At 43.9% G+C, this 23,808-nt stretch overlaps 1 pseudogene; it reads right to left on the minus strand.

Moving 5' to 3' along the window:
• LOC112977503 overlaps positions 1-18,590 on the minus strand; it is a 76,169-nt pseudogene extending 57,579 nt beyond the window's left edge.
• Positions 18,591-23,808: the final 5,218 nt, after the last annotated feature.

The following is a 23,808-nucleotide window of genomic DNA, read 5'->3' on the forward strand; positions in this document are numbered from 1 at the left end:
ACCTTGAGGCCTTTTGGCATGATCGGGTCTGTGCATACCGTTACATTCCCTTCCTCTCCAAAACAGAGTGCCCACGTCCAAATTGCCTATTGCCCTCGACTATGTTCATTCCCAAACTGTGTTAACTGTGTTTGGGAGAGGGCTAGCTGACCCAGGCCAGCAGCACATGGGAGACTATTCTAACAATTTAATAACTGAGGTGATCACGTTCTGGAGAGTCTAGTACTGGGTCCTGACACTTTAATTTACTAGCACATATAGAGGTAGCAAGGAGTAACAAAAGGATCATCGAATCAACTGGTGTGATGGTATATCATGGGCTGTTATGTCTCACCTTGCTTCCCTTTCATAGGGGTTTGCCTAAGGCATCTCTTCTAGGAAGACATCCAATCTCAATTTGAAAACATCAAGAGACAGAGAATCCAACCCTTCTTTTGGTAAGTAGTTCCCAGGATTAATTGTTCTTACTATTAATAATGCATACCTGGGTTTCTTTTGAATGAATTTGTTTGGCTTCAGCTTCTAACTGTTGGTTCTTGCTATGCTTTCTCCATTAGATGAAGAAGCTGTTTTGCGTATGGTATTATCTCATTGTGGTGGTACTCGTACACTTTAATCAAGTCATGTCTCCATCTTGTTGATAAGCTAAGCAGAGAGATCCCTTCCAGGCTTTCACTAGAGAGAGGCATTTTCTCTCATCCTCTCTCTGACCTGTCTCCAGTTTTTTCCATTTAAAATACAGGCACCAGAACTTCTTGCACTATGCCAATGTTGAGCTTACCAGAGCAGTAGAGAGTGATAAGATCAGCTCCCCACTCCTACTCACTACTTCCTTGTTTATACATCTGTGAAATACATTATCCCTTTTGCTTTTGCACTAGGAGCTCATGTTGCTGCCCTTAAATCCAGCCTGCAGTCCTTGATTTCCAGGGTAGCCAGCTACCTACAGAGTGGGCTGCATTCCTGGTTCCTATAACACTGTATACGCTAAGACACATCTTAAAAATCAGGTCTTCTGCATTGTCTGTGTTGTAATGTACAGGAGGTGTGTTGTGAAGTTAAATCCCTGAGCTGTTCAGGTACAATCACTGGGCATGGAATAAAACACCCCCCCCCCTTCTTTGTAAAGTAAATTACAAAACTCCCACTAACTTTGACAGGAGTGGGAGCAGCTCATAGCATTTGCTTACCAATATGAACCTATAACTACATTTTTCAGGTCTACAAAGGGTGAAATCTCTGCTGCTCTAATCCTTTTTTCATGCACAGGATCTTGTAACTGCTGTTACCAGTGAACACATGTTAACTTCTTCCCACTGCTACTGACAGTATTTTCTCATCTTAAAAAAAATAAGTAAATCAAGTCTAACCTGTCTTTCTGACAAAGGTTTTCTGCTCATTAAAATCTGAAAACTACTGCATGGATTTCAGCTTGATAGGCAGAAAATATCTTATTTGTCCCAAAGGCAAGTGCAGTCTATGTGGCTACCCAGCATTATGAAGTTTTTAAATCAAATCAGAACTACTCTTTGAAGGATTGTGATTGTGCAGTCTTCAAGGCATTTTTCACAGTGGCAAGAATAGTTGCAAAGCAAAATGATCTGACATGTTTTTAACTTTTTTTCTTTTTTTTTACAGATATGTAGATTGAAAGAACAGCCCTGAAATATTTACATGAGTGATCCTTACATTTCTGGTCCTACTCATTTTGATGAGAGTTTCTGCTCAGGAAAGGTTGTCAGGATTTGACTTGTGCTGATAATTTGTGCTGGTTATTTTTTCCATGTAAACACAAGATTGCATTGATGTAATAACACTAACAAATCGGTATTGCAGGCTCATTAACAGGGAACAGGCATCTAAATGTTTGCAGGTGCTTGTGGCTAGCCAAGGACTGTAGTGTAAAGCCAGTCGCAATATATATATTGGTGCTTGAAATAAGAAAGTACATTTAAGTGTGTGTAAGGCTGTGAATTACTGTACACAGTATACCTTACAGCACAAGAGGCTCATGAATTCTTCTGCCATTAAAACAGGACTCGATAATTTTGAGGAATGTTAAAATTTGTGTCTGGAACTATTTTGAGAAGCTATCTGTGATCAGCAATAACACCTCTGTCATTGCCAGGTGTTCACGTGAAATTGTAGGGTGCTCAGATTTCCGAAGAGCAGGAGGCACCATGCAGTGCTTGGTGGGATGGACCCTCATGCCCCATGCAGCAACGGCTCTCGGTGAGGGCTGAGGCACAATGTGACAGTGTTTGCAGAAACTTGCACAACTGTAACGTGCATTTCACCATGGTTTATCTGTGCTGTCCCCAGTCCCTGTAGCACACCCATCACTGCAGTATGTGAATGTCTTTTAGTGATGTATTAAACTAACCTACTATTTGTCACTTGTGTTTCTGATGCAGTTTTGCCATTGAAGAGGAGAACTCATCCCTCTTTGATGGCCTCTTCCTATGAGTGCATGTTCTCTCTGCACTTGCTAAAAATTTAAAAGAAGCAAGTAAGGTTGATTCTGTTTTAAATAAACACAGTAAGAACATAAACATGAAAATCTGTGTTAATAATAGTCTGTCCACAAAGTATTCCATAAGCAAAGGGTGGATTTTTTTCCATCGACATAGCTGTAGTTGTCCTGGTGGCTGAGTGGCAGTAAGGTGTGTTAACCCGTGGGAAACCTGACCTGGGGAGTTCCCAGGCAGGCAAGGGAAACGAGGCCATGCTGACTGCTATCTGTTGGATATCTGTTGGACTGGTCACATACCTAACTCAACCAGATAATATCTTCCAAAGTATGGGTATCTGCTCATGGCTTGGAAAACTGTTAGAAATACTGTTCAGATTTCTCAGCTGCTTAAAAACTTTGTGTAATTCCTCCATTGAGTGAGGAACCAAAATAACCATCCGTAAAATATCACCTACCAGCCTCCGTCCTGACTAGGGCTGGTGTGGGGTATTCTGTAAATGGATTATGTAAATAGAGTCTAGAAAAACCTGGCCAGCAGAGGTCAGAGATGGATTTGAACTCCCTGAGAGCAAAGGATGTTCATAGATGTTCTTTTGGTTTGAAATTGTCTTTCAATATTTGGGGACTGGTCTGCCTGTACTTGAGCTGTACCATTTTGCTGCTGTCTTTGATCATATTTGCACTGTTACAGTATTTGCAAAGCTCCAGTCCCAAAGTATATTTTTAAAGTTAAATCTCATATGTTGATTCTGTGATGCAAATTAGGTTATGTGGAATGTCATCATTTATAAACAAGATGTAGAAATGTTGCTTCCTTCCTTGCTTCCTTCCCTCCTTCCTTCCTTCTTTTTCTTTTTCTTTCTTTTTCTTTCCTTTCTTCTTTCTTTTGCTCTGTTCTGCTTGTAGTCCTGTTTTGTGAACTTGGTACACTTAACACACAGTTAAACCCACAGATTCACCCTCCTTAAAACTGTTTGCAGTTAGACTTGCTGCTACATGTTGCTCTCCTTTTGGAGGGTGAACGAATTACGTAGAAAGAATTGAAACAAATTAGATTTCCTTTCTAGCATTTTTCAGCTGCCACAGAAACTATCCTGGGTTATTCTTGCTGTAAGTATTCTGCAGACACAGAGACTACTATATACCGCACAGAGATGGGAAACTGAAACCTAGGTTAGTCACAAGTGCTAAACACCCTGAGAGGGGCTGTGCACACTGGTTTCACGGACCGGCAGCGCACAGACCCCCYGAGGGAGGCTGGAGCCATCCCTGGACACCGAACGGCAGTGCGCGGTCGCAGCTGCTCAGCCTCTGGGCTCGCTGTGGTTATGGTGCTTCCTAAAGGTTCACCTGAAAGCTGTACTGAAGAAAATGAAGACAATGTGCTCATATAGCACCCACTTTTTATATAAATAGTTGGCAGGTGTCTGTAAATATTGTAACTTGAAGCCAAAGACATTTACTTCTTGTACCTCCAACTACGGAAGTGAAAATGCTTCTGATCCACAGTGGTTTCCTTTGCTTCTTCATATCTGGAGCTCTCTGTAGAAATGATCTCCTAGCAATAGTTGTAAAAATCACATGGCGCATTTGTGCAACAGCTTTTGTGCAATTGCCTATCTAGTTAAGATTCAACATTTTTTGTACGGTATTTGGCAGATTGCTTTGTTAGACGAAGGGTGTTTGGGCCAGAAAAAAACCACAGCCCTCAGTAAAGGGTTGCTGTTGACAGCCAGTGACAGTTTTCATGTGTGAGCATGTTAAGAGAAAAGACATATTTGCACTCTGAACTTTCTCCTCTAAACCATGTTTTGATTGTGCTATACAATTTCCTGATGGACCAAAGTATATGATCTCAAGAAGTAGAAGATTTAGGAAGAATTAAGAATTAATCTGGAAGATTAGACCTCATGTGGCATTTTTTTCTGCTGTGAGTCAGGACTTTCAAAGCCATGAGGAAAGAGTATCCAGAATTTTGTCTCTCAGAAAGTAAGGTTCACTGCGGCAAGGATTATCATATCTAGACATTTTAGAGCTGTAGCAAGGTCAGGGTGAGAGAGGAAGGAAAGGAAAACAAGACCTGATGGCTCCTGGTGGATTGGTAAGCAGCAGTACTTCTAAGGAGCTCAGTGAGGAAGAGCAGGTAATTCCCACTTTCAAATGCCTTATTATCCCTCTAAAAATGTTATGTATTTATGTATTAGAGACTTCCTCCTCCAGAAAGCTTGCAGTCCAGATAGACAGGGAGATGAAGGCTAAGAGAGGAAACAAGGTCAGCAGCAAAGCAATATGCCCTCAGTGAGCAAGGACAACTACACTCTTTCTRGACTTCCAGTCTAGTCTGCTGTAGGACATGCCTGAAGCACTTGCAAGGTCCAATAGACCTGGCTAGCAATAAACAAGTCCTGGTTGCATGTGGAGGTCTGAAAATTATATTTCTAATAAATACTTGAATTGATGGCTTTACTAATCCAGCATTTTAAACACAGATTTGAGTATTTTGATAAGGCTTATGATAATACCTTGTGCATCCGCTAGCAAAGACTATAGATATATGTGAAGAACAGGTAATATAATTTGCAGAAAAAAAATCTAAGTAAATACCTAATTATATCATTTAAATTGTGCTTGCTGAACCCCTGGGCTATACTCCACTGCTTGCATTTTTGTAAAGTCTTGACATTACAGCTGCTTAAATCCGTGCCAGGAGCAACACTGAATCTGACAAACAAAGAAGGAGACTTCACCGTCCAAAATTAAAGATGCATAAAGCCTCAGATAGCTTTTCACTTTCAGCTGTTCTGCTTTGGTGTTAGAGATCCTAAGCCCCAGCCATAGGATCATATCCTTTACTAGTGTGCTATATATGATAGGTATCACTAGTACAGCATGCCTTGGACATACAGATACGACAAAGGACCAACCTGCTTGTGACTTTCTTTGCAATTTAAGGGCTTTGGAGCAGGTCCTTCATCTCAAGCAAATCGGTAAAGCCCTGCCAGCCCAGGTCAGTATCTCCATTTCAACTGAATTGATTGTGAAAGTTTCTAGTACAATACCAGATATGTTATCCATGTAATCATCTAGATGTCCTTTGTACTGCTTAGTTTCTGGCTCTTTAATATGGGTAGAAGAAGAAAAATCTCTTTTCATGGTTAGACTAATATTCCTGAGAGAGATCTCTTCAAGGAATATTTTCCTGAAAAGAATCAGATGAGAGTGATTATTCTGCTTTCTTGTGGGAGAATCGATTTGTGGTTGAGAAGGTGATCAGGACAGGAGTGTCACAGGTGGCATAAACAAAAGGAATTTCGCCCAGATCTCCGCATAAACTCTTTCTTCCTTCCCTGCATTTATAGAGAGATTAAGAAAAGAACAATATAATAATAATAAAATAAAAATACCTAAATAAAATAAAAAGAATAATAAAAAGAATAATCAATTTTTTTTTCAGTCCTTTCACTAAATGATCCCTTCTCAATCAAAACAGTCAGTTGTTCTCAGTTTATCATAACTGGTCTGAAAAGTAAATATTTCTCCATCCCTGAGACTTGCAATGGTTGGTCCTTGCTTTGGTGGTTGTGAAAAAAAGAAATCAAATATGCTTGGACACTAAAGATGCCTTGGAATATTTTTGTCGGAAGAGATATGTTATTTGGGGGATCCAAAAGAATTTCAAAGGGAAAATTACATTCTCTCTACCCAGAATTCTTTTGCAGCTGGAGAATAATGAAAAATCTCTGCGCTTCCCTTCCCGGTTTAGAGTTGCTACACACTGTTTGAACAGCTGTGCTTGTCCCATCYCTGAAGGTGGCTGCAAGTCAGCAAAGAAGGAAGTGATCCAAGTATATATCATTCAAAAGTGACAGACTGGATGAGATATCGGTTTTCTCCACTGATAAATCCTTGTTTCTGTTTGTGGGACTGAACATGCTGTCATGACCTAAGAGCTTCGGCGACTCATCATAGTGCTCAGTGCATCTGTCATGCAACAGAAAGGTTTCTCTTCCTGTCCATGCTCAGATTTCCTTAATGTATGAATCCCTCTAAACTCCCTTTACCCAAAAGGCGTATCTTGTGGTGCAGATTTCACTGGTCTGCGGCTGGGGGAACTTACTAGTTACAGTTTTCCCTCAAGTTCTTAACTAAAGAATTCCTGTTTCAAAGACATTTGGGTGAATGTGTAAGAACTGCTGAAATCCATGGTATAATTCCTGGTAAACAGTAAGTTGCCATGACAAGTGAATGCTCTTCCCTTAGCATCTTGCTATATTTCAGTAAATACATGAAATACAGCCCCTTCTTAGAGGGCTCGCATAGAAGAAAATCTGTATATTTGTAACTTCTTCCCATGTCTAGTAGTCTTAAAGGTGTGATGTTGGAAGTCATTATTTATTGCCAAATTCCTCAGGTGATCCAAGAAAGCATGATTTCTTCCAAGACAGGGAAGTCTATTCAGTCTGTTGTTGTGTTGCTACAAGACTGAAGTCCCAGTAATTCCCTGCACAGCAAGCACACCCCCATGAGGAATACTCTTGCAAAGGAACCCTTAAAACACACCACTTACTTGCTCCAGGGAACCTCAGTAATTGACGGGAAACATCTCTGTGGAGCTGCATCTGATTAAATCTGAGATTGACATATGACAGTGAATTTAGACAAGTAAGAATAATTGCTCAATCTCCAGCTTTGTTTGGGTCTGTGGTGGTACCACCCACTTGGTCCCATCCTTGTGTTTGGACACTTGCCAGCCTGCTGTGCTGAGTCCCAGCCCACTCGGCTCACCTGCGTTAAGCTTTGCTGTGTTTCACTAGGACCCCCCCCSCCCCGGACTCATCAGGCACAGATGCCAGGTGGAATCAACTTTGTCTAAATTTAGATGTGTAAAAGTTATTTTTAGGTGCTCTCTGTCATCTGTGGTGTCAAAGAAAACACTCAGTGAACTTATTCTTCCCATTCAAAGATAAACGTCAAAGATGAGAGGAAAAGCTTCTTGCAGGTTCCTACTTTCCCTCCAGTGACTATAAAGGATGCCCAGAGAAACGGCTGAGACTTTTCAGATAAATTTTACATATCTGAATTTAAGTGGGATGAGATCCATCACTTCTGTCTCTTAGTCCTTCATGGAAATGGATAAAACAGTTCCAGATTAAAGTGATTCCTGTCATTTTGGTCTTCCCTCTCCTGATTCTTCCTGATCAGCTCCAAGAGGCCATCAAAATCCAAGAGCCCTTCCCTTCCAGTCCCCCCACAGAAATTCACATTTCAAAAACTAGCTTGCCCCAGGCAATGACCATCTTTTCTTTCATTGCTCCTTCTTTTAAAATCACAGAGGCTCAGCAATCCTCTGTGGTTGGTCCCAAGCCCTCACATGTTCCCTCCTCTGAGAAATCTAGCTCAAAATGGAGCTTAGAAAATGGCAAGGTCCACTCCACATTCACATATATAAAGTGATGTTTGCAGTGCAGATAGTGTTTGTAGATTCCAAGATAATTTTTACCAGCTCAGGAGACAGAGGGAGCTGCACAGATTCCCAGAGGAAAGGTAAGCCAGATGGAATGACATTGCATCACAGTGTTTGTTGTCTTCTGAAGGCAAAATAAAATATTGAATCTTGTTTTTAATACAGTCATTTGAAAACCTGGGGAAAAGTCATCTTTGTGTAAAATCGCTCTGGTCAGATATAAGTGAAATTCCCACAAATATAATGAATATCCTTTCAGTTTTGAGAAACTGTGAACATATAGGCTGCACAGGAAGATGTGCAGAGAAGGTCTTACCCAAGAAACTTATCAGAAGGTCACCAAAAAAAAAAGCAAAAGTGCAAGATTGAAGACAAGAGTTGCAATGAGATAATAATACAACAATGCAATTTGTTTTACAGTGTATTTCACATATGTTCAAAGTCTCTGTTACCTACCAAGTTTTCAAAGACTTCAACACCATCTATGGTGTACCACAGAACTGCAGAACAGTTGGGGTTGGAAGGGACCTCTGGACATCATCTTGTCCAGCCCCCCTACTCAAGCAGGGTCGGCTAGAGCAGGTTGCCCAGGACCATGTCCAGTCAGGTTTTGAATATCTCTGAGGATGCAGACTTCACAACCTCTCTGGGCAACCTGTTCCAGTGTTCAACCACCCTCACAGTGAAGAACAGTTTACTTGAGTCCAAGTGGAATTCCCTGTGTTTCAGTTTGCCCATTGCCTCTCATCCTGTCACTGGACACCATTGAGAAGAGTCCAGCTCCGTCATTTTGACGCCCTCCCATCAGATATTTATATGCATTGATAAGATGCCCCAGAGCCTTCTCTTCTCCAGGCTGAACAGTCCCAGCTCTCTCAGCTTTTCCTCATATGAAAGATGCTCCCATCCCTTAAGCATCTTTGTGGCCCCACGCTGGACTCAATCCAGTATGTCCATATATTTCTTGTACTGGGGAGCCAAGCACTGGACACAGTACTCCAGGTGTGGCCTCACCAAGGCTGAGTAGGGGGGGAAGGATCATCCGCCTCAGCTTGCTGGCAACACTCTTCCTAATGCACCCCAGGATACCACTGGCCTTCTTGGCCACAAGGACACATTGGTGGCCCATGTTCAGCTTGTCCACCAGGACCCCAGGTCCATCTCCACAGAGCTGCTTTCCAGCTGATCTGCCCCCAGCCTGTCCTGGTGTGCGAGTTTATTTATCTCCAGGTGCAGAACTCTGCACTTGCCTTTGTTGAACTTCACGAGGTTCCTCTCCGCCCATCTCTCCAGCCTGTCTAGATCCCTCTGAATGGCAGCACAGCCTTCTGGGATATCAGCCACTCCTCCCAGTTTTGTTATCATCTGTGAACTTGCTCAGGGTGCGTTAGGTCCCATCATCCAGGTCATTAAATGAAGATATTAAACAGTACTGAACGCAGTATCAATCCCTGAGGGACTCCAATACTGACTGAACTCCAGGTGGACTTCATGCCACTGATTACAACCCTCTGAGCCCAGCAGTTCAAGCAGTTTTTGGTCCACCTCACYGACCACTTATCTAGCCCATACTTCATCAGCTTGCCAATAAGGATGTTATGGGGGACGGTGTCAAAAGCCTTACTCAAGTCAAGGTAAACAACATTCACTGCTCTCCCCCCATCCACTGAGGCTATCAAGTTGGTTAAGCATGATTTCCCCTTCATAAATCCATGCTGAATACTCCCAATCACCTTCCCATCCTTCATGTGTCTGGAAGTCATATCCAGAATTAGTTGCTCCATCATCTTCCCAAGGATCAAGGTGAGGTTGATGGGCCTGTRGTTCTCCAAATCTTCCTTCTTGCCCTTCTTAAATATAGGGCTAACATTTGTTGTCTTCCAGTTGCCAGGAACCTCTCCCATTCTCCATGACCTTTCAAAGACTAGCAAGAGTGGCTTTGCAATGGCATCGGCCAGCTCTCTCAGAACTTGTGGGTGCATCCTGTCAGGACCCATGGATTTCTGTCTGTCCAGTTTGTTTAAGTGTTCCCTAACCTGCTCTTCCTCCACCAAGGTAAAGTCTTCCTTGCTCCAGACTTCTCTTTGGTCTCAGGGGCTAGAGGTTTCTGAAGGCCAGTCTAACCAGTAAAAGCTGAGGCAAAGAAAGCGTTCAGTACCTCTGCCTTTTCAGTGTCCCTTGTCACCAAGGCCTCTGTCCATTTGGTAGTGGGCTCACATTTTCCCTAGCCTTCATTTTGCTTCTTATGTACTTGTAGAAGCCCTTCTTGTTGCCTCTCATGTCTCTTGCCATTATCCACTCCAGATGGGCTTTAGCTCTTCTGACCCCATCCCTGTATGCTCGGACAGTGTCTCTATATTCCTCACAGGTCACCTGTCCATGCTTCTTCCACGTCTCTTCCACATCTGCTAAGTACTGTGTGACAACATATATATTACAGGTATTTCATTCCTGACACAGTAATTTGGGTATTGGATTAATGAAGGTTCTAAATCAAAATCCTTTATTCAATCACATCTGTATTTCAAAGCTGTTTARAATTTGAACCTGGATTCAGATTTGAAGTTTACCACAGTACTCCTATGGTAGATTTGCTACAACTCCCATTGTAAATGGCACCTACACTTTGGAATAAATCTTGATTTAAATCAGCAACTATAAGCAAAGCAAAGTGTATTTCTCAAATGGCTAACATAGAATTGATACATTTTATATGTAGAGATAAATCCTTTTATCCTATTTTGCAATATTTTATTTATATAACAACTAAAAGGCTTTTTTGCATCATAAAAGAAGGCTAAAAAGACAAAATTAACCAGAGCTGACCATAGCTAAAAAACAGGAAAGCCACTGGGGCAAGAAAAAAAAGGAATTCTAGTTATTTTACATAACAGATGGCAGTATAACAGAAAGCAGCTGACGTTTCTAGCCTAAGGGAATTTTCTTGTGTCAGGAGAAAAATAAAATTTAGTATATACAGAACCCTCCCACTAAATGACTTTCATAAAGAGAGTTTTTTATTTATACATGCATGTATGGAAATAGACATATAGCTGTATATGAACTTGCAGATAGTTGTATAGAAGTCTGTATTTGGAGGACTAAGAGACTAAGAATTATGACAGGATTATATTTTCCTTACCTGTTGCACAGTATTTGTTGCTCCTTTCTTGGGAGTACTTTGTTGTTCTGCCTTTCTACTTTACCAAAGTCAGCCTTTTCCTCCTCCCCTCCAGGACTCTCTGCATTTCCATCTACATATTCATCTGGATTCCCATTTCCAAGTACTACCTCCCTCCACTCAGTTTTTTTCTGCCACTGAATTTCCCACTCATGTTGCATCCTTCTACTGTCTCTTTTAAAAACCTTTTCCTGTGTTGTTCTTCTGCTTGGAAATACACCTTGACCTGGCATGCAAATCTTGCCCAGCATGTAGATCCCATCAAGCCTGCTAAGGCAGACCCATCAAGCAGGAAATGTTCCACCTCATTTCTTTGAGCTGCCTCTGCATATGCAGTGAAATTTCAGTGGAGACTATTTTGTCTGTTGAGATCAGAGATACTTAATATATGACCTTTGGTATATGTACATCTTTCCTGAGCAATTCATCCACTTCACAGTTCCTTATCAGTGACTCTTTTGCCCATGAACACTGGATGAAATATTCTTAGCAGTGGCATCCCACTCCCACTTGTCATCTTCCTGATTGGCCTGTGCCCCTAACCCCAAACACATCCATCACACTGGGCTTAAGGTTTATGACAGGGTGAGACAAGCCACTAAGACAAGCTACTTGAGTTGGCCAACCAGGAGGTCCTATGGGGCTAAGCACCATAAAAGCTCTGAATGAGATACACAATGTACAAAAGGAAATAAGGTGCAGCGAGGAAAACTGAAAAAGGACTGTGCAAAAAAGTGCTGCTTGGATCTTGATGGACCAGGTCATTTGGGGACACATGCATATGAACGCTTGCCCTGTGAGCGAGGGGTCTGTGGGCTGCCCTTTGGAGTATAAAGGAAAAGTAGCTGCTGATCCTGTGCCATTGGACCCAGCAGTGAACATACCTCTGGTATAATTGTTAGCATAATGAGAAGCAATTATTTCTCCTAAGTGTAACACAGCACCAATAGAGCAAAATGATTATTATTAACTGGATTTGTTATTCACTAAAATGTACGTGGAGGAATTTTCCAAGCGCTGGTTTAACTCCACTCTTGTTGACATCAATRGGGTTTTTTCTTCCCCATGGATTGAGCTAGATCAAATCAAGGCCTATACTGAGAGCTTTGGAAAAAAAACCCAAAAGAGCCAAAGAAGGAAGCTTTGCCTCGCTGAAAATTATTTTTCTAGGACTTTGAAAAAAGACTAACTTTTAGTAGCCTAAAAGAAAAGTAGATGGGATCAGAACCAAAATCTTGGTGCCAATACCCAGAAATGGGAATTTCTTCAATCTAAATCTCAAGGAGTGGTCTATTGAACACCCGGCTTATAGCTGTTTTACTCCCAAGAGAGGTTTCAGCTGTGTGACTGTCTCTTGTCCCAGATCTTACCCACTGTTGAGAGAAAGGAAGGACACAGGCAGCTGTTGTAGTAGCTGTACCTGTACCATTTCCAGGTAGAAATGCTCTGCTGCCTTGGTCCCTAGCGGCCTTGCTGCTCCCCTTCATGACTGCACCATTAGCTTGGCTGAAAACTGAAGCAGCAGAGCAGAAAATCTGACAAATATCTTGTAACGGTTTGTTCCCTCTGGTTAATTTTTCCACTTTGCTTTTCTCCCCTCTCATTTCACCTTCTTACACTGTTATTTTATTACTTTGTTTTTCAGTTCAAATTGATCTTAATGGAAAATAGCTTAGAAACAACAMTTTGCTTGTTTTTGAATGATATTTCTCTGTTTATCCTGGAAACTAGCAATACCACTAAAGCTTAGTCATTCAGTAGCTTGTGAGCGACAAAGTTAGCATATATAGAGCTTAGGGATTTTTAATTAGTTTAACTGAAAAGTTCAGCATGGAGCAAAGAGGACTAAAATAACTTAATAATAATACACCGTACCTAGATTTACATTTGCAACGATCCTTTCTTCCCACTAGCTCCACAAAATCTTTCTCAAGAGAGCTTCCATAACTGAGACCAGGAGGAGATCCAGGGAAACCCCAGGAAGTCCACTGAGGAGCAACTAGTCCAAACCCATTCTGTGCAAGATGCTCAGGTTGAGTCTGAGCTCCTGTATTAACCTGGAACGGGATGATGGTCTTTGTGTTTGTTGGTTTTGGTTTGGACTCATCTTCAGGACAGAAATAGAAGGTGATGACATGGAAATCCTGGGTTACTATGAAGCCACAACAGCTAATATTGCCCAATAGTTGAGACTTTAAGAGAGCTGGATGAAAATGATATAATTGTCTGGAAAGGAGGGGAAGAAGAGAGGAAAGAATGGGATGGACAAATTTTTAAGGTCTCTTAAAAACACTTGTTTAAAAATGCTGAGGATCAAATTCTGCTGTTAAGGTACTAACTAACCACTTGATACACTAATTTATGGTGATGGAAGTTGGTAGGGAAAAGTCAACATAAGAAGCGTTCATGGAAGTCCTTGAGAGGACAGTTTTTTGGTGAAAGAAGAAGAGTGCAACCCAGGTTGAGCAGCAGAGTATTTAGGCAAAGAAAAGGCACAGCTGAGAAGGGAAAAGAAAAACAAAGAGTGCATCCATACAGTACTGGCTCTGCAAGTGTATGTGTGTTCACTGTGGTAGTGATCCTGGGCTCCTCATCCAGGTCAGGAGAGGTCCATGTCCACACTGCTCCCCTTTAGGTAGTCACATTCACGCACATAGCACTTGACTTGTGCCTTCCCTTGGCACCTGTGGACCTGATCCCTAATTTTCTTTATGTGTATGTGTGCTTTTTCCAGTTCAAAGTGCCTCCTATAATGACAAGGCTGTGTTGCAGTCCAGCAGAGTGGTATTTCTATAGAATGAAACCAAGGTGAAGTGTTCATGTCCTGTGGGGTAGTACAAGGCCATGTGGCAGTGCCAGGGGTGCAAAGCCAGCTGAGACAGCGTTGGCCTGTGCTGGGCGAGGGAACCAACCTCACCAGTGTTACTCGTGGGGCRCAGTGGCCCAAGGCACCCTTCACCCTGAACGACTGCCTTAGTCTCAGGCGAAGTGGCTGGAGGGCTCCCGAGCAGCGCCTGGGTGTGAGTGAGCAGTTATCCCATGTCAGTGATCAGAGAAGCTGCTCCCAGGTTTGCTCCAGGTTCTACTTATTTAGCAAGGCAGTGGTTTCTAGTGGGAATTATGCATGCTCACTGCAAAAATCAGAAGCTCCTCCAGGACAGTGGCCATCCCCTGTGGTGCTCAATGCACACGGAGGAGACAGGGCCAGCTTGCTTGTGTTTCACCAGGATCCATAGACTCAGGTACCATTGTGTGGAGTGAGGGGCTAAATATAAGCAAGGGAACTCAAAGCAAAAAAATCCAGACATTTAACTTTAATATAGTTAAGACTGTCATGTCTCATCACAATGGCACTAGACAGTTACCTTCATAAAACCACAAGTCTTACAAATTCAGTAGAGAATTAAAATTTTTATGTCACCTGAAACTTTGTCCAGCCACCCTGCAGTTTCACCCCAGAATCTTCTAACCCACCTATGCTGAGGTGGGCCCTGGCTCATTCTGTGTCTATACAAATAGATAGACCATTTATATTTAACTAGATGCACTAGACTAGTAAATCCCCAGGATGTCCCCACAAGACCAAAAGCATAAAATAGCCCACATCCATATTATTAACCTCTGTTAGCCACTAAAACAGGGTGCCACAACTGAACTGCCTACTGGCAACCATCCTTGGCCTATACTAACTCCTGAGTTATGGACCCTGGCCAAAACCATGCCAGGGACCATTGTAACAATTTAACAAAAATGTTCCCTGGAACGATTTACTCATATTGATATAGCCTCTCTATCTGCATGTCATAAACTGATTGGTAAGGTATAACATGCAGATCAGATTCAATCTAACTTCAGGCCACATTCCTCTTATTTAATGGGTTTTAGATATTTCATATTTCCACAGAATATGTAACATACATGAACCCTCTTGCATGCTCAGTCAATAGATGGTTCTCTGCATGTCATGTACATGATTTTACAAATAGCATATGTTAGCTGACAGAGAATTACACATGGAATCCAGTGTTCAGGGACATTATGTGAATTTCTGACTTCTGGGAAATTCTGGTCTATAAATCAGTGCAGGAATTACATTCCTCCATGGGAGCAATATTTTATTTCTGACTTTTAGAGCAGAGGTAAGAGTTGAATGCCACACAGTTCAGACATGCACTTTCCTTCAGTTGTTCCAGAAAGTACAATTAAGAAGACATTGGTGGCTCGATCTTCTGTGAGATAGAAAGGTGAAGTAGTTTCTGCAGAGTAGGAGGAGTATTCAGATGTGCTATTGCACATCTAACTTGCAGCAAACCATCACACATTATCAAATGCAAACCTAACTGTAAAGAGCTGCAATACGTGCTGGTGAGCTCTAGGGTCTCAATTTGCCCTTAAAGCAAACTCCAGCAAGGTGTGACACTAGAACAAATACATGCAAGAAGCTGGTCTTAAAGCTTAAAAGGGGTCAAATGATCTGATTTCTGGTCCTATCACAAATTCCTCGTGTTGTTTTATGCTGTTTCACAGACTCACAAGACTGCTGGGGTTGGAAGGGAGCTCTGGAGATCATCTAGTCCAAGCCCCTGCTCAAAGCAGGCTCAGGATTTCCCCATGTGAGCAGCATGTTTAATATTTATTTGTTTCAGCAGTTCACCCTTGTCTACAGTGATCTCTGAGATTATTGAAAGGGATGTGTGTGTGTACATGTGTATATATGCGTCTTGTACATGTTTGTATGAACTAACTCCCTTGTACTGCTCACAACTTTTATTATAATTGCTGTTATTATTTATTTGTGTCATCACAGCAGAGTTCTACATTACAGACTTAAGCTCTTCCTTGTTTATCCCTGTCTGGATCCTCAATACTTGCCATCATAAATCCTTTCGGGTCTTCCAGTCTTTTACGCACTAGGGCGCTTTCTTCTCCTCCTCTTTCCCTCTTCCACCAGCATCCCCTCACCATCTTCTAAGGAGGGATGCTGTGAGTTCTTGATGTGATCTGAGTAAGCTAGGTGTAGACTGAGCAGTTTGCTGGTTTGGGCAAACCAATATGCACAGACGACATACTTTGCCAGAAATAGTTGAATTTCAGTGGAGCTTAGGCAATAGCACAGTGTCTGTCGTCTCAAACCTTCTGAGCAGATGAAGAAAACTTTGCTTAGGTGCCTTGGGCATATCATGTCCTAGCAGTGTCTTAGGCTGTCTGAGCCACTGAATTGCTTAGTAGTCTACATAAACTGATCTCTGGAATTTAGACAGTTAAAGGCTGTTTAAGCCTGGACCTCGTTTTTTGGGATGTAGCCTAGTGCCTGGAGAGAATGAGGTCCAGATTTCTCCAAAGTTTGAAATTTTTTACATTTGGTTTGACCCAGTGCATGCACAGAGACAGATCCTGAATATTGGCTGTGGTGACAAATATATACAAATATTTTTATTTCACTCCCATGTCCAAAAACCGCTGGAAACCAGACACTGGAAACCAGATATGTATATAGCTATGGGTCAGACTCTGATCATTTGAACTGCTGACCACAGACAGATCTGCAGATCTGCACACCCTGACTGTCAAAGCAAACAGCAGTGCAGAGCACAGGCTGTGCTGCCCTTATACACTGCAGCAATAAGATGGAACATACTTTTTTTTTCTACTTTCATACTTTTTCATGAACAAAAGATTGAAACAAATCCTTACACAGTCAGGTTGATCAGAGTGAATCAGGCTGGCTGAACAAGTTTATTTAGTCAAATATCACTCAGTGTGGATCCTAAATGGAATCTGTGTATTGAGTAGGGGCAGAAATACATGTAAAGGCTGTCATCTGGCCGTGGTGGTCTGTGTACTCTGTCATTTGAATGGGATGGGATAAGATAAGATAAGATTTCCCTGGGTTACTGCAGATGTTTTAAGCAGAGTTTTACTTTTTATGTTGTACGCTCCAGCTGCCACCGCTGCGATGGTGCAACATCTGTAGCACCATCCGTCATGAGGAATCACAACTATTTGTTGCAATGAGAAGCATTATAAATAAAACCAGAACTAGAAGGCATTCATAACACAATGGTCCCCCATCCTTTACATAGATATTAATGAGACCACCTGGGAGGTCAGTCAGTGTAACTGTGGCAGGAGCCTGTGGTACTGGTGGACAGACGGGTGAAAATGAAGAAGCAAGAATGCAAGGAAAAGGGCAACTGAATGACAAAAACCTTGTACTGGGAAGACGTTTGAGAGAGACAGCTTCCAAATCTGCTCAGCAGATCGCTGGCAGTTTACACAGCCATCACAGAAAGTCAGCAGAACCAAACGGTCTTGATTTCATTTTTGGTGAAAGGTTCAATAAGCAGATCTTTGTGCAATGGCTGACCGCTAAGTCAGTCCAATAAAGCTGGAGGCTGGTTTGGGAGTAATGAGCTGAGAAATGGCAAAGATGACAGAAACTGTGTCTAATCCTGAAGCAACAACAACTCTTTCTCCTGTTCTGCTTTATCATCTCTTCCTGATTTCTGTATTTTTTTTCTTTCCCTTTACTCAGCCTTAATGAGTGATGCTGAATATTGCCACTGTGTCATGAGTTTTGTCATGTTATTGCAGTTTGCTTTTCATTCCCTTTATTACACCCACTATTAATATGCATTCGCAAGGCTGCTCAGATAAATCCCTTGCAATTGTCTGTATAGATCAGACACTAAAATCCTTGCTTTATATAACGTGTTCAGACATATCTATGTTACCTAAATATATTTTATCTACTTGCTGTTAAATCACATTGCAATATTTTAATCTCCAAGTGAAAGGTCTGCTCCATCAGATTAAGCAAATGCTCAGAAGCACTGAAAATTAGAGGGAGTGAATTTGTCCTGGTTGGAAAGCGGAGAGCTAACAGTTCTTCACAATTTCTAATTTTAGTATGAAATTTGAATTTTTGTTTCAGATCCTCATTTCCAATGCTGCCCATTTGGGCACTGTTGTCTGGAACAGAAGCTGCCCTGACAGGAAAACAGAGGAGATGATAGAAAAAAATCTAGAAAATTTTTCTTAATTTCCTGATTTTATAAACAGCTGAAAAGCAAAACTGATGAAGCAAAAAAACAGGGACTGTTGTCAGAGCTTCCCATCCCTTCTTGCCATTCAAGTCACAGTCACAAGTTTTCCACAGGGCTGCCTCCCTCCTGCTGGATAAAGACTCCTTGATGGTCCCTCTTTGGTTTCTGTAACTCTGCAGATCTTTCTCCTCTACAATCCTTTTCCCAGCGTCTCCTCCCGCATGCTGTCCTTTCTCTGCTGACTCCTTTTCCGGACACATCCCTGGCTGCCTCCTGGAGCTGGTACCCCATGGGCTGAGAATTTCAGAAGTGCTTTACTTTAAGAGAGCTTCCTCTGGAGGCCAGAAGAGTCCTGAGATGGGAGCGGATTTACAGCAGTAGTGTCCATTTGGAAAATCTCACCTTCAGGATCTTTTTCCCCTCCATGACCATAATTTTCCTACTCTGACAGTGTCAAAATGAAGCCGAGTCACTGGATTCAGAGGTGACGCTGGTGCCGGTGCCCAGCTCCACCTGGCCGTTGTGCTGCCGTCACCCTGTGTTACCTGCTTGGTCACTGTGCTTGGGACCTCTGCCTGACCACTTGTCTAATGCCTAAATCACCAAACACACAGTTTAAGCCTGTCTTTCCTCCCACACTTCCGTCACTTAAGAGGCTGGATAAGCAACCCAGCTGGGGCAGCATTCTGCCTGTCCTTTGGCAAAGTGTTGGTCCCAACAGCCCTGACAACGTGGTCCTGGGACACTGAGGACAGTGGGTTCGCTTTGTGGGCAGGCGTCCCAGTGCAAGCATGGCTGAGCCACATCCCCCTTCACAGCACAGGGTCAAGAAGCTGAAACCCACTAAAAGGGAAGCATTTTGGAGCTGTATGTTCAAGCATTTAGACAAAAAAATGTTGAAGTGTGGTGATCTCTTTAAATGATACAGCCTCACACTATTTGGTGTAATCCTGGCCAGAAGCATGAGGAAGACAAAGTTACATGTTGAAGATAGAGCTTCCACCCTGTACCTGGAGATAAATGTATCTCAGTCATATTGGTACCACGCAGGTAACTTGTTTTAGTCTCCAACGGAGAACATGGGATTACTGAAGTCCTTGTTGGGCAACTCCTTTCCTGTTGCCACAGCTCTTCCTGCTTTGCTACTATCTGYTCTGCTGTTTCAAGAGCCTGTGTGTAGACTTGCCTTCTAGCAGTTGCTCTTCATTATTGTTTTTGTTGTGATAGCACCCAAAATCCTGGTCGTAGACAAGGTTTTGGCTATTGCAAACGACTTCCCTAATTTTTCATTTCCAGAACCCATTAGGGTACTAGGAAGCTGAATGATCTGCAGGGTTTTCTGAAGGAAACACAGTCACAAATCCCAGGATGACACCATCCTTTTCTGTAGTTTGCACAAGTTTCATAATAGCAGCGTCAGACAAAGTTATTTATAGTCCTGGCCACTGCTCACTTTTGGTTTGGACGCAGTCCTTCCAGTGTGCCTCTGCAGCAAGGTTTGGAGGTTTGAGCACAGTGTCAGGAGCCAGGGATTTCTGATCCCAGCTGTGCTGCTAACTCCTTGTGCGGCCTTGGGCAAAGCTCTGACCATCTGCATGCATCAGCCTCCCCATCTGCAATGTGGAGTTAGTAGCTCCTGCTCACCTCCATCACGTGGGTGTTGAAAAGGCTGATTAATTTGCATTTGTGCAGAGCTTTTGATACATAGAGTGCTTTACAGGTGCAAAGGGTGATTAGGATGGTCTATGGATGCATGAGGTTGCTCCTTAAGAGATTTTTGGGAAAAGGAAAAGCTGAACAAACCTAACTGAGGTCTCTAAGAGCTGGGGAATGAGCAGGGGGTCCAGGAAGCCTTTTGGGTATTCAGCCCCAGGGATACAGCTGGAGTTGGGAAATTTTTCATGGAGCTGGGGAGTGCCACTGTAAGCAATATTATTACTGATGGTATTCCAGTAGTATCCAGAGGTCTCAGGGAAATCAGGGACTTGTTGCACTGAGTGTTTGAAACACCCAGAAAAGGCAACCTTGGCTCCCAAAAAAAGAGGCAAATTGAGGGCTCAAGGGAAGGAAAACTTCCCCAGGGCAGTGAGCTGGAAGCAATCTTCAGGGTGTTTTGTCCCAGCCCCGAATTTACCTGACCCAGAGGGCCTGGCTGGCTTTCCGCCAGCCTCTCTGAGCATGAACATGGTGAGTCTGCGGGGGTACAAATTACTCCTGTGGTTCAAGGCCTGAGGAATAACTAACTGAGCTCCTAGGCACCAGGTCCAGAAGGGGCCCCCACGTACCTGAACGAGGGGCAGAGCGTGCACCCCTGCACTCCCTTGCAGCAGACTCGCGTTTCACAGAGGCTGTAATTTTGCATGCTGCCATTGCTAGAGCCTAATGACCAAGCCGAGAAGGGATTTTTGACGCCAGCCAAGGCTTTCTGCTCTGCGCTTCTGATCCCGCGTCACATCTAGTGAAAACTTAATAGCGTGAGAAAATGCCTTCCTGTAGCATATTGTAAACCACATGCAGAACGGGAGCAGATGGAGGGGCCATGTCCGCTGGGCGGCCGAGGGGCTCCTCGGAGATGCTGGCATCCTTGCCAAAGAACAGAAGGGGGAAGAGACGGTACCTTTGCAGGACGTTGTCTTTAGTTGATGAGGGAGAAGCCAGCAGAAATTGCAGCGCTAGCGGGGGAATAACCCTGTGCTGCTCGGAGGAGCGTAAATAAAGGGAGAGGGAGAGCAGCTTTTCCGCAGCCTTTCCGCCATACAGCTGTTAGCAGTTAAGATTCCTGCAGGAACCAGGAGCTGCAAAGTTAACATATCTGAAAGTTTCCTGATGCCTGAAGTCAGTCTGCGGCAAACAGCGCTCGCCGGGCCACGCAGGCTCTGCTTGGCTGCTTTTATTGCACTTGGATGCATTTCAAGCTCTGCTCTGAGATTAATTGCACTTTTAAAAATCAAGTTCAAAACAATTCCCAGGAAGTTTGGGGAAAGCAGGGAATTTCGGTGGCACCAGAAGCTCAGTGCTTGGTGCAGTTTTCATTACAGCTGCGTGCGATACAGCTAACATTAGCTATCGCTTCATTTGATATTGGATCTTTCAATCCTATTTCATCACGGAGAGGGTGTAGAGAGATACTGTGTCTCTTCCCCTCCCAAGCCTCTCTGACGTCTGCCAGACGCTGCAGGGTGGCAGCAGGTGTCAGCCAGACTTTCTGCCCCCATCTTGTTTGTGCAGTTAATTTTGGGTCCGGGCCAGCCCTGAACTGTGATCTGCCCCATGGAAATTGTGGTGAGGAGGAGCCTTGTGCCCTTCCCAGTGTGCTCCTGCCCATCTGTCCAGGGGCCAGCCTCACTCGAACCCACAATTAGAGAACAATTGATAATGTTTCAGGGAAGGAAAAAAAAAAAAGAAGAGCACGTACTTAGGAGGCAAGAGACGTTAGAGAGGATTTGGGCTATGGGAGGAAAGGCTCTGCTGCAGTGTAATGATGGCGCTGAGAGTGGAGCCAGGGCTGAGGAAAGGGGAGACAACGGGAACTTTTCATCTTTGTACCATGACAGAAGTAGACTTGATATCTTTGCTTTAAAAGCAGGTATATATTTGGGGTAGAGAAGAGGCCAGCTGCTCAAGGGGCTGCTCCTGCTGATAGGGGTGCACAAGTCACAGGCTGCCTAAGAGGAGAGTTCGAGAACCGGTTTGGGTTGAGCGGGGACCCAGAAAATGAGGTCATGGTAACTCATTCACATGTAATGAACGGGTCTTTGAAGGGCTGTTGTACATCCGCTACAATCCCTCCAGGGGTCTACATGGGGCAATGTGGGCTAAAACTTGCCCCACTGCAGCCACTAGCTCTAATGGCTCTGCAGGAGCTAACGCGGTGCCTGGCGCCTGACGGTGTAGCTCTACGCAAGCACCCTCTTCAATGGAAAAGACGAGGGTTGTTTGTACCAAGATCTGCAAGATAAGCAGCCGAAGACGTGCTGAACCGCTGGAAAATATCCAATGAGCAGCGGAGCAGGAGGACTGCAGGCAGTGTGTGCTTGTGCTGGTGATTCCCGCGCAGCAGACAACACGGTGTTTGCAGGCTTCCAGGCTCGTTCCCGTCTGACAAAGTGCAAAACCCACAGGGTCTCGTCGCCGCGAGCTGTTCCAGCGTGGCTGAGGTGGAAAAGAGGTTATGGGTGCGTGAGACCCAGACACCAGATTTGTCATTGCGTGGGCTTGTGGCGGGCTCGTGGCATCCCTGGGACTCTGGCATTGACCTCCTCTAGCTGGTATGTCTGAAAAATGCCCAGACTGGTAACCATTGAGTGGGATGCACTGCTGGTTCACTTTACAACACATCCGGAGTGCTGTTTCCTTTCTCCTCCTGCCTCTCTTGCTTCCTACTCTTTGGCATACTTATTTTGCATCTCATCTCAAGTTAGGACCTGATAAATGATTTAACTGCTTGCTTAATTTTAACGCACTGTGAGTCATCATGTTGCAACTGAAAGGCCAGCTCATTATGTGTAAAGTTAGTCACGTGTCCCAGCACTGGCAGAAGGGCCGTGTACTACAAAACTTTGGGATGGGGCCATGCCGCACCTGCAGGATCCACTGGAAATGACTCTCTTCCGAACTCCCTCTTCCGGTGCCTTTTTGGGTACAAAACCCCCCATAGAGTGGTTAGGCTGCAGGAGCTCTGCAACACCGCTTGCAGCACTGGTGCATTACTGCACACTCTGTTTGCACCCACAGTCTCATCTGCAGCCTCAGCTGGGCTCCCCACTTCGGTGCAAGCCCTTTGCTCAGTTTGTGCTCAGCCCCGAGCAGCCCAGGGCTGGGCTGTGGGCTGGTGCTCCAGCGTGTACCTGCAGGCTGCTGTAGCTCACTGAAATACTTTTTTCCGGTGATTCAACTGCACGGCGCATATGGCAGGCGGTGTTATCACTGCTTCCATATAATAGCTTGCTCACTACTGAGCGATTTATTATTAGGTACCCTCAATGTGTAGGTACAGCACCGTGCACAGTGTGTCTTGATGCCAGCGGGGCCTACAGATGCTACCGCAATGCTAATAATAATGCCAGAAATAACAGCAGAGGCTGTCCTGAGGCCTGGGTATTTAGCATTTAGCTTATTTCTCTCGCAAGTTCATCTCTTGCATATGCTTTCCTTTTCCTACAGCCTTGAAGATACAAGTCTGCATGCACTGACGGTATGTTGGATGCTGCTTTACATATATATCAAAYAATAGATTAGTAAAGATGGGCTTTTCCTGAGACAAATTAAGCCTCTTACCAGAGGCATTATATCAGCAATCATGGCACACATGTACAATTGCCACTGGAGCAAGCCGGCACATGGAAATACCACTCTCTGCAAGTGAGAAATTACTGTGCTGCTTTGTTTGCCTTTTTCACTCTGCTCCCAGGAATTTCTTCCTGCTTCGCTGTTTCATTTACCGAGCAGCTTTCCTAGCGTGCTGAGCGGAGGAATGTGCGTGGGAAAGGCGCGGCGTGCCGCCTCCCCGCCTCCCCGCAGCCCCGCGAAGCCCTCCCCACCCTTCGCCAACGCCGGTGCCGCGCATCTCCCTTCTGAGTCAGGCATCTGCCTCCGAGGTCCTGTTGCAGCTTGTAGGTGATTAGTGCTTGTTTGGAGACCTTCC

This window comes from Apteryx rowi, unplaced genomic scaffold (genome assembly GCF_003343035.1).
Source record: "Apteryx rowi isolate R43461 unplaced genomic scaffold, aptRow1 scaffold_836, whole genome shotgun sequence".
NCBI classification, from domain to species: Eukaryota; Metazoa; Chordata; class Aves; order Apterygiformes; family Apterygidae; genus Apteryx; species Apteryx rowi.